Genomic DNA, 12,395 nt, shown 5'->3' with positions numbered 1-12,395 from the left:
GAAACATGACTGCACCGGTTTTCTTACACAGTTTCTGACGGTTGGGTGTTTAGAGTGACTTAACTGGAAGTCTCTGGCTCAGTCTCCCATGAAGTTGCAGCCAAGATGTCAGCCAAGACTACAGTGTCTGAAGGCTCACGTGGTTCTGCAGGAGCTGCCTCTAAGAGGACTCATCACGTGGTTGTTTTCCTTACTACACAGATGTCTCCAGAGAATGATTGAGGTCCTCACAATATGGTAGATGCTTCTTCTAGCACAAGCCATCCCAGAGAGAGCAAGTAGGAGGCCACAGTGTCTTTTAAGACCTAGTCTCAGAAGTCACACTCTACCACTTCTGCTGTGTTCTGTTCGCTAGCAGTGAGTTGCTAAGTCCAGCCTCTAGAGCAGAGGGAAATAGAATCCATAAACATAGTGCCAAAGAATTTGTGGACATTTTTAGCCACCACATACCATAATTTTAGGTAAGTTGAGCTCATGTTGTTATTCTGATTTATGCTTTCAAATTTGGGAGGTTTTTATTTTACTTTTTAATAGTTCATTACATTTTCCATATTTTATTCTTATAAGACTATTACCTTTTATTCATTGTAAAATCTTATTTTGTGACTTCTATCACTAATATTCTTAATTCATGTTGTTTGGAACATTTGATTTTATGTGATTGGATTCTGGCTTTTCATTTGTATTATAGTTTGTGTCTTTATTTTAACTATGATAATCTTTAAATAACTGGGTTTATTTCTAACTCCTTAAAGCTTTCCTTGCTTGTCTATTAGTCTACCCTCTCACCCAATTTGACCAAATAGGTTCTTTTGATAATTATGGGTAACCTCCAACATTAGAGGCAGGTGAGAGCTATCTATCTCCACCCCCATAACTACACCAAAAAGTGGTGTGTTGCAGCAAAAGCAAGTCTCAGACTGAATTTGGCCACATGTGCAAACATTTATTAGCAAGCAGACACAAAACATCTGTATGTCCCGTCTGTCAACTCATTGAAGACTCCACTTCAATGAGTTTTGGTACTGTAACACATACCCTTTTCAGTACTGTAACACATACCTTGTAGGAAGGACTGATTTGGGCACAAATATAACAAATAACCCGATGACGGGATTGGCTAAATTTGTGGTGGGATCAGGTGGGAGATGTTCTGTGGGCACAGGACCAAATGCAGTTGTAGACCTGGGATGTGTCTTCAAAGGCTCACCAGATTCTTCACCTCCAGTCACACCATGTTGGAGGTGCTTGTGCAATACTCTAGTTAATAAGAAGTTATTTCCAAACCCCATAGACCAAGTAAATTTTTGGAGTTAAAAATAAAAGTTTTAGGCATTTTTTTCTTTTTTAGTGATTTACCACTTCAGAAAACTTTCCCATTAATTGACCAATCATATTGGTCATATAACATGGCTTCTACCATGTTATCTTAAATGTGCAGTTACCAATGGAAGTTCATAAGACTCTTGACAATTAATCAAGCTTTAAGCAGATACAGCCCACAAAATCTCAGTCAGGGCCACCTCATTGCCCAATTCCGGGGGTGCCTTTGACATAAGATATAATAGCAGACCTGTAAAATATATTGAACCATGGAACATTTCTTGTATTAGTGGTTGTCTAATATGGGGAAGGTTATTAACAGTGGTGGATATTCAACGCTTCAGGAGTCAATCTAAGGAGAGAGTAAGACTTGCTGAGTGGATTCAAAGCAAATAAATTCACTTCTGACATTCCCTTCACACACCCATGGTCACAGCTGAAGAAATGTGTTTTATAGTCACAGCAGTAAAGGAGAAGCATAATGCATTTCTTCATTGTACCACTAAATCCTGACGAGCTTGAAGGATTTTCAAAGGAATAATGACAATGAAATACACTGGTGTGGGGAAGCCTTGGATTGAGAATTATGTCTCATAAAGTGCTCAGTTGATCAGTGATGTATTTACTGAATAATTTCAGTCCTCATCTTTCCAGACTCTGTCCAAGGACCAGCGATATTGCTGCTATAAGACAGATTGAGAAATAGCCCCTTTTCCAGCCATCCCACGTGCAAAAGTCTTAAGGTTTCCAAACAAATCCATCTTCAGATAGACCCTCTTCCCACATTGCTCTACCTGCCATGTTCCAAACTCATTGTCTACCTTATTCAGGGCCTCCGAGTTTATAAGGAATTATTCTGCACAAACTATTTATTTCTTCCTGATTTAGATCCAGTCTTGGTTTCTGACTACTCATAGGTCACTGTGTGACCTATCCTAACCTTGTCACCAAATCCTAACCTTGGATCTGTCTTAAGTACCACCTGTGAAATCTCCCCCTTTCATATGTTGTGTAGGGGAGGACTTTTGTGCAGGTACCTGCCAGGCAAGCTATCCAGAAGTCACCAAACATAAACGCTCACAGACCAAATTAAGATGTTTGAATCCCACAGTTTATTAAATCAATTTAAAAGACAAACAATGGGAAATGTGGGGTAAATTAACACACTTGGGGTTCTATGTATGTATATAAGTAGGGAGAAGGCCCACACTACCTGAATCCTGGGTGGTAAAGTTCATGTGTCCTTCTCCCTGTCATAGCAGCCTTCCCCAATGATAGCTATAGCCAGCATAGAGCTAAACAGCCATGGCTTCTAATTGCATTTCTTGGGCAAAGCACGTGTAGAGCCAGAGTGGGGACATACTCGGTGTCACTAGTGGGGAATTGATGTCAGGCATGACCCAGTTGTCACCCATGGGTGGCATGCTCATGACTTGATCATCCCATCCTTTTCTACATCTAAGTATCGCTTGCATTTGTGCCATCATATATTCCATTTTGTATCTATTTCCAGCATGTAAAGCTTCTAATTTAATGTCAGTGTTTAGCACATATCATGAATTCTGCCTGTGCCTTGCCAGCCACTTGCTTACTCATTATCTGGGCTTAACACAAACGATGAGTTTCTCCTCTGGCTTACAAGCCACTGCTAACTCCCTGTCTATGCTTTACCATTGCGTGTGCACTTCCCCCATTTCATTTGCTTTGCTTGTCTTCTTTAGCAGAATCGAATATTCTCAAATGATATAGGGAATTCACATTATGCAACAGAATAGGAGGACTGATGGAAAACACAATGTGAAAAATACCTTTTTGATGGCTTAGCCAATAACTGTTCCTTCTTTAAAAAGAAGTACATTATTCACTTAGGTAGAAGAAATATGACTTGGTGGTCAATAGATCAGTAAGGTGACTCTAGTTAACATTAATCGATTGTACAGTTCAAAATGACTAGAAGAGAATAATTTGAATGTTCCTAGCTTTAAAAAAAGATGAATTTGAGGACATAAAATAATAAATGTATTTTTATTTAAAAAAAAATAAAATAAATAAAAAAAGATGAATATTTAAGTTGATGGATATCCCAATTACTCTGATTTGATTATGTGAATGTATCAGATCATCACATGTATCCCAAAAATGTGTACATCTAATATGTACCAAAAAAATAAATTTTAAAAAAGAATTAAAGATTCTTGTTAAGGAAATTCTTCAGTTCTCATAATTGTTAGTTATGCATGCTCATTTTAGGAAATTGGAAAATATAGAAAAGTAAAAAGAGGTACAAAAAATTGTTCTAATGCCACCACCTTATGACAATCAATATCAGCATTTTGGTATACTTTATTTTTTAAATAAGATTTTTTAAATCTTATTTTTTTTTATTTCAGCATATTATGGGGGTACAAATTTTAAGGTTTTGAATAATGCCCTTGCCCCCACCCACAAGTCTGAGCTTCAAGCGTGACCATCCCCCAGATGGTGCACATCTCATTCATTATGTATGTATATACCTGCCCTCCCTCCCCCAATACCCAATAAATGTAATTCTTATGTGTCCACTTAGGTGCTGTAAATCTTACTTTAATAAATATCTTTCCCCAACTGTTAAGATTATACATAAATTTCTATATCCTGACTTTTCCCCTAAACATTGTAAAATATGTATCTTCTTATCTTACTTTTGATAATATCCTTACTCTTGATAAATATCCCCACTCTTGATAAATAGCCCCTCAGTGGTGTGAATGTATCTTTTTGGGAGTTTGTAATTTAACAAACCATGTCCTTCTTTTCAAATATATTGGCTGGTTTTGGTTTTTCCATAATGCCTGTAACACTGCATGAAAAGATTTATGCATATGGCTTCTTCTCTCCTATTATTATATTTACATAGGATGATATTAATCGTAGAATTAATGGTTGAAAGGATAGTTTTTGATGGTTCCTTTCACGATGTGCACTGCTATGGAGTCATTTCGGCAAGTTTTTAATTAAGTTTTGGAGTTGCAATATATATCTTTATTTATTAAATTTAAGTCTACGGTGGTTTTAAAACTCACATGAGGAATAATTTGTAATATTTTATATTCATGGACCTCAAAGTGTGAGAAGAAATTAAACTACATTTAAAAACAAGTCTTATTTTTCCCCCCTTCATTTGAGCAAGTGCTTTTTTTTTAAAGCATGTGGGTACTTGTGAGTGTGTGTGCTCATTTCATAAAAGCACTGCTTGTTGTAGGAGATCAGTGAGCTATTTCAAGGCCAGGTTCATCTCTCTCAAACCCATTTGTACTTTCCAATAAATCAAATTCTTAATGGAAAGAAAATAAAAAAGGCCTATTAATTGAAACACAAAAATCCCCTATCCCTGGTCCCAGTGCAACTTTCTCCAAGGCGATGTATTCAAAAGTAGAACTTTTAGGAAAATGTTTCTTATTCTGTGTGTACACTCAAGAAAATTAGGAAAGAAGAGGGAGGAGGAAAACAGAAAATCCCTGGTAGGCGCTCATTACGTGAGGGAGGAAACAGCCTTTCTATATAGTGGCCTCATGCAAATTAGACAAAGGCTCTATTGCACCATAACTCCTTCCTGCCACCTGTGGAGAGGCGGTGACAAGCCCCCTGCAAAGCTATGCTGTCTCCTGGGTGAACGGCTGTCCCAGGGGTGTGCACAGTGGCCGTGAGGAGAGGGTGGGAGTGTCCTGGCACAGAGCAGTGGCCTCTGCTGAGTAACCTCCAACTCACCCTGCCTTGAGCAATTTCTCCCCTTCCTGAGCTGCCTGAAGAACAGGTGCGACACTCTGTAGGAGAATAACCAACAGGACTCAGTGACCACTGGGAGAGGACAGGGTGAGGGTGACGGGGTGAGGATGATGGGGTGCTTCTGCAGGCAGAGCAGCTAGGGGACCTCTGACACAGGGAAACCACTTTCAGGACCAGCGACATAACTGTGGGGCCCAGTGAAAAGGGGAGACGCAGGACACCTTATGCAAATATTATTGAGGATTTCAAGATGATGACAGTGGAGCATTAACGCATTAACTGCCATGTGAGTTGTATTTAACTCATGCTAGTTTTGAGCCAGAAGTCTTGTGAAGCATATGAAGACTCAATTCTCTGAAACAAATTCGATATGTATGTCGTGAGTCACATACAACTCAAGTGGTGTACAGTGTAAAAATTGATTCTGGCGCCACATGAGTTGCATGTAACTCACAGAAAACAATAAAAAAATAAATTTTTCATTAAATTAGAAAGGATTGTTTTGTTCTCAAAATTGTTATTCTATTTTCTTCATGAAACACCATGGCTCCAGGGAAAAATTTTTTTTTTCTAGTGTGGCAATCAATGTGTTAAACCAAGCATAGGTTTCTCCGTGAGTCACTGGCTGTCGTGCCCGGGAAGCTGGCCCTGAGCCTTGGACTCAGCTGCCACTGTCCTGTTCAGTCTGAGCAATGACAAGCCACATCTTTCCTGGTTCTGCCCCTTTCAAACCTCAACACACACACACACACTCACACACTTTCACACACTCACATTCACATATGCACTCACACACACTCAAACCCAGTCCTCCCAGTATCTCGGGGCCGGCCATTTTATTCCCCCAAAGAATTGGTAAAGTAGGAACCAACTACCCAGCATTCTTACCACCATGGACACTTCACAATGGACATTTACGTTATTCTTTTCCCCTGGAACTTACGTTTCCGTCTCACCAAATCCATTGAGTTTTATCCTAATATAACATATTTTTATGGCAGGAAGTCTTATTGATTACTGTGTCATATTTTCCTGCAACAAAAATGTACATAAGTGGGAATTAAATTTTTAACATTGTGAATATGGAGTTTTTCTATATGTTAGAAATATCTGGGTTGATATATTGCTACACTTATGACTAGTACACAATTGATCACAACATAATATGTTATAAATTTTTATCAGGAAAAATATAAAATTTGATTGTAAACATATCTTGTACTGAGTAGAAAGGGGCTTTTATCTCTCTAGTGTTCCAGTACTCACAAATAAGTTTCACTTCCTGCTAGAATGAGACAGTTTTCAACGTTAATTCTGTATATACATGTTTGGGTCTTTTAAAATTATTATTTCACTGTTGTAAGTAGTGAGAGTAATTTTCAGCTTTAATTTTATGCATATTTAGAGGCAAGGTTGTAGTAATAATCTGTGAATAAGTAGATAGGAATGGAAGAAGTCACTCAATGTCATGCAATTTTTAAAACTCCTTCTAGGGCTTATGCCAGAAATCACAAAAGTTATTTTTAAGGTTCCATCATCTAACAATTTGATTAGGTTTTCTTTCAATTTACTTCTTATTTTTGTTTATTTATTATTTTTATTTTATTTATTTATTTTTAATTCAGGATATTATGGGGTATAAACATTTTGGTTACATATGTGTTTGCCTTGCCCTCAATTTATTTTTTAAAGTACTACAAACCAGCTGACTCTCAAAATGACTTGCGTGGCCCAAATTGGAGTCATTTTCCCAGTTTCTGGAATGTCTACCAAAAATCACTTTCTCAAATGACTATTAATTATACTTGTTATTCTTTTATTAGAGGTACCTTGTTTAATTGATCAATATTGTTAGAAAAGGTAAAATTGAAATATTGTTAATTTAGTACACCTTTGCTAATGTGATAGTTTTTAATTCTTATTTTAAATGTTTTTGTCAAAAACTTAAGAGTGACAAGTTTTAGCTCATGCATGTCATTCAATTAGTAAGATGGTCATCTTTTAACCAAATTTGCAAAACCAATCCTCTTGGCAAACCAATCAGCCAAATCAGATTTACTCTCTGCCAGGAAATCCCACCTTCCTATTTCTTTAGCTACAAACATTGTGTGTTAATATGCATTGCTGAGATAGCTATCCTACTTCTGAATTCTCCTTCAGAGATATTTAATAGGTAAGACATGGAGCTTTGCCATGCACTCTTGTCTGATGAAATAAGGCTCTTCTGCTGCCAGTATGTTGTGCTGGGCTCTCTGCTTTGATCTTATGGGCACCTCCCTCAGGAGAAATGCATTATTTGGCATCATTTGGAAAGTAGAAGAGGCAGGGGCTTAAAAAATTATTACCACTTCTGCCTCCTCACTCAATAGTATGTTTTATTAACAAATACAGCAACAAGGGCCACAGTGCTCATCTCCAATTCTGTGTTTCCATGCCTTCCCCTTCACAAAAAGTGTTGTAAAAGTGGGAAGACAAGAAACCTTACCAAAGTACCTTGATAGAAGGAAGCTTCACAAAGGCCATGATCACAGTAACCCTTTCTTCTTTTTCCAGAACATTTTTATATCCAGAATCGATGTAAGATCCACGCTGTGGAAGAGATAGACCTGTGTTATTTTGAAACATGGGAGAAGGGAGTTGTGTATGTATCGAGTCTGAAGACCCAGGACAGAAAGTAGCAGCCTCACTCTGGGCTGGGCTCAAATCCATCACACACTGGCCCTTAATGTTCCTTTTCATCAAAGTCTCCCTTGACTGGCCTGCCTGAGTCCCTCCTGCTAGCTGGGTATGGTGACTTAGAGGACAATCCAAACAGAAGAGGCAATTCCAATCACAGGACTCCAGGTGGGGGAAGGGGTGGAGGTCAGAAGTTAGAAATGCAGATTTCTGAGTCTTTGTCTGAGGTTACAGTTGAGGCCATGGAACTCCATGAGTCTAGAAAGGTAGATGTGCAGGGAAGGAGCTCCGTGCATGTCCCCAGTGAAGCATGCTGTGTTAACACCAAGGAGGAAAGATACCCGGAAGCTGAACTGGGAATCCACACTCTGTGGGATGCCAGAGGGCTCATCTGAACACCTGTAACATTCTTAGGATCATTAGTATAAGAAAAATAGTAATGGAACAGCCAGCATTAATTTATCTTTACATTCCCCATGGTAGATTTATGACTTAAGATACACAGTTGGTAAGGTTGCAATTTTCTTCAAAGTTTCACTTTCCAAATCTTTTTCCTACACACAATCACCAAATAAATTTAGCAATTCTCTAGACCCTCGGCACGACTCCTAGAGAATTTGTCTGCAATGACTTATATCCAGAGAATAGTTTTGTGTGAAGGGAAATATCTATATTGAATTCTTGCTACTAAATGAAAAAATTATACGCATGAAGATATCATTAAAAGAAAACACCTAAATGTCCAAATATATTTAAAGGGCTAACTAAATGATGGTACACATGAAGTGAGTGTGATTGATGACTCAGGTAGAATCAAAGTTAACTTTATTCATTAGAGCTTGAGAGAAATTTGTAGAAAGGTATCTTCTTTGCAAATAAAGTCCTTGATTATAATAAAAATAATGCTTAGCTAACGCTGAACTACTCATAGTGCTCCAGATACTATTTTAAGCACTTATTTAATCCTCACAGTTAACTGTATGAAATACAAGTAGATACTGTTAAGATACCCATTTTACAGATGGGAAGACCAAGGCCCATGGAGGTTGAATAACCTGCTAAAAGGTACCTCTCTAGTCAGTGGCAGAGCCTTACACAAATTTCTCACATATTTTGTTCAAGATCTGTACCTCATAGGATCTCTCTCTCATCTAAAAAATTGTGTGTACATATTTTGGGGTTTGGGGGGCACTAGAAACACTATAGCAAGAATGACAGTAATTATAGAACTGAAAAGTATCTTTCCTTTTCCATATTCTTTTCCAAGTCCATATGCATGCATAATTATTATAAGATTATAAACATAGTATTGATAAAGTTTTTCTCCCTGCTTTTTATACTTAGTCTAATTCAAATACTTTTATTTTGCTACATACATTGTCTTCATAATAATTGGTTGTGACAATTGTAAAATGCTCTAATAAATTGATATTCCATAATTTGTTAGGACAGTCCTCTTTCGGTTTCCTTTTTTGTGTGATACTGCAAATAACATGGCAGTGAACATCCCATACATTATTTCTTCTCCTTCTTCTGCGCTATTTCCTATAGATAAATTCTGGAGTGATATTACCGGACAAAAGATAAAAATGTTTTTGTTTCTTACAAAAGTAAAGCCACATTACTTTTTGAATGGTTATATGTGGTCATCAGTGACATATCACAAGTACTGTTGTATTTTCATGATAAAATCCTTTTGCAGTTGTGCCCTTGATTTCTTAAGTTACCTGTATTTAATAGCTGACAATTCTTGCCATTATGTAATCTCTTCTTTTCATTATGTTTAGGTGTACATTGCTGAAAAAAGCACCAATTAAATTATAAATTATCTCTCTTTGTCTTACCCAAAGGGTTCACTTGAAGTTGTAATAACATTTGAAACTTTGTTTAACAGGAGTGCCCATTGTGACTATTTAGCTCAAGGTATGAATAACTCCTTCAGTTCTTGGCAGATTATGGTTAGAAATCTTGTACCTCTGTACCATAATAAATACATACTTTTGCTTTCTTCAACAGTAGGTGTCAAAGCAGTGAATTTTGTGGTCCTATCATAGTATAGGTTCATTCTTATCATAAGTAAATCTCCGAAAGAAGGCTTGGAATTGAAGGCCATTTTGAATGACTCATGTATGGTTTGTTGGATAAGCACAAGAAATCCAAGGCAGTGAAATCACTCCATTTTCTTTGTGGTCTAGTTTGTCCAGCACTGTAGTTTTTGCAAGATGGTAGTTAAAGGAAGCAACTCACTAACAGAGTGCAAGTCAAGTGAAAAAAATCTTATACTCATGTATTCATTATACAAATATTTGCTGAACACCTTTACTCTGATGATGGCTAATTATACAAGGCACAGCCTTGCTCTCATGGAACTTTTGGCCCAGCTGGGGACCATCGAGGAAAAACAAAGTTGGACACTAGTTAAGAAGGTAAAGACAGATTCTGTTCGGTTACTACTGCAGTAGGGGAGAGACCTCAGCCTAACCTGAGCTTAACTCCCCAGAGACAGAAGGTGGGAGGCCCTTAAGCCCCGGCTTGTGTTAAAGGGAAGGTACTAAAGGGAGGTGAGGGAGAGGTTGGTCTATGAGATTGGGCCATCTGAGTTTGCATATTGGCATTTATCTAGAGAAACGAACTTCTCCTATCTTCAGGACAGGAAGTAGTTTTGCAAATTGGAGCAAGGTGGCCACAAAGCTAGGCTCTTATCCTCCCAGAGGACCTGGGAGACAGGAGAGCTATCTCCTTGGATGTTTGCATGTCGAAGAGGTGGCTCCCAGGTCCTTGAGGGGATAATTCTAGGTGGTAGAAGATTTATTTCTCAAAGGGGCAGGGAAAGGATTTCTAAGTTCAAGCTTTCTAAAGTAAAAGTGAGCTCAGAGGCCTATCATCAGGTGTCGACTAGAACAAACAATAAATTCCTTTGGCAGCATTAAGTGCTCTCAGGCAGACATTTTAAGGGGGCTGGAGTTGCCATCCTAGGCACACTGGGGCTTTGAGCTGATAGAAACTATGCTAGTGTTTGGTCAAGTCTTTGTGTGTAGGGGGGTGGATGAAATCATTTGTGCTGCAAGTTGCAGTTCTTCTAGACCAACGTCAAGGCCTACTTGAAAAGGGGCCTCAGAGGGCCCCGACTAGAGTCTGGTCAAGGAGAGAGTCTCTGCCAGGACACAGGCAACTGAAACAAGGCTCACTGTGTCGATACCAGGAATGCTATGCAGGTTGTACGCTGCACAGCTCCAGGGGTGGCATTTACTCCACAGTCTGTGTGCGCGACTGCCCTGGGTTGTGCCGTGCACAGCGGTCCTGTGACCACAACCGCTTCACAGCTGGCAGAAAAATTTCCATATGGTTCTCCTCAGTTCCATCTTGGTCAGTGGGCAGGTGCCTTCTGCACTGTCCCCACCCAAGACGTATCAGCCCCTCACTCTCATTTCAGGGCGGAGGTGTGGGGGACTGCCCAGGACCGCGGGATTGTTGGTGGCCCACAGTCTGGGAGACGGCGCGTGTGGGGCCCATACACTGAGCACAGCCCAGCCCTGACTTCCTTTCGTCCCGCCCTTTGGTCCTCCAGGGAGAAGGTTCTTCTTTCCCCCTCTGCATCCAGGATGCCTCCCTTGCCCACCAGCCCCTTCCTCTCCCTGGAGACTAGGAAACTCCTCACGCAGAGGCCACGGCACTTCCCAGTCCTTGTTTCCTCTTTGCAGTGGGCTAGGGGAGGATTGCAGCCTTTGGAACTACAGAGCGAGTTGAAGAATGCCGGCAGCACAGGACTCAACTGATGGTCACGTGCAGGGAGCTCGAGGAACAGACCCAGGGACACACAGCCAGCTGCCGGCAGCCAGGGGGCTCCCAGGAGGCTGCGGCATTTCTGTCAATCAAGGGTTAGTAGGCAGAGGAGACCAGAGGAAAATGGAGTGCCAAGTGGGGGGTGGGGTTGGCAAAAACAAAAAAGGCCTACCATGCTTTTTTTGGTCTTACTGTTTCTCTCTTCTGCTCTCTATTCGATCACCCCACATTTTCTTTACAGCTTTCTCTTCTCCCCTCAGTCCCTACTGCCTTGGAACTAATGTGCTCTATATCAATCCTTTTAGTGGTTAACTTTCAGTTTTTAAGAGGCATACTTAACTTTACAAACACTGAAGTTCATTAATCTCTGTATCATCGGCTAACACCACAAAAGCCCTACAATCCCCAGCTTCCCCCTCCGCCTTCCGTACTTGGGGCTGCTTTTATTTCCTTCTTTTTATGAACTTCCAAGTCTGGTCATTTATCATTATTTTCCCAGTCCGTTCATATTTAGATGAATCCAAGTGTTTGCCAGTTTCTTTGCTTCATGTGGCTTCTTAAGCACAACTCACTTCTAAATGCAATATCTTTTGTGCTAGAATTATCTTTAAGCTACTTAGAGTGGGAAACTCTCTTGGCCTTGGTTATATCTGAGTTAACCCTTGCTCCTGAATTACAGACTTGCTAAATATGTAATTCTAGGCTAGCTGTCATGTTTTCCCTTGGCATTTTGAATGTGTTATTACATTATCTTCTAAAGTCCTTTGCTGCCTTGTAAAAATGTGTTATTGCCTCATTGCCATTACCTTATTTTACTTTAATTGACAAATTATGATTGTGCATATTCA

The 12,395-nt window shown here is 39.5% G+C and overlaps 1 protein-coding gene across 4 annotated transcripts in view; it reads left to right on the top strand.

Moving 5' to 3' along the window:
- The window catches only part of HECW1 (HECT, C2 and WW domain containing E3 ubiquitin protein ligase 1), a 405,077-nt gene that overhangs the window by 78,161 nt on the left and 314,521 nt on the right, over positions 1-12,395 (top strand). The gene's annotated exons all lie outside the window — the stretch shown is intronic.

Source organism: Microcebus murinus, chromosome 9 (genome assembly GCF_040939455.1).
Source record: "Microcebus murinus isolate Inina chromosome 9, M.murinus_Inina_mat1.0, whole genome shotgun sequence".
NCBI classification, from domain to species: Eukaryota; Metazoa; Chordata; class Mammalia; order Primates; family Cheirogaleidae; genus Microcebus; species Microcebus murinus.
This window is presented reverse-complemented; position numbering and strand designations above follow the sequence as displayed.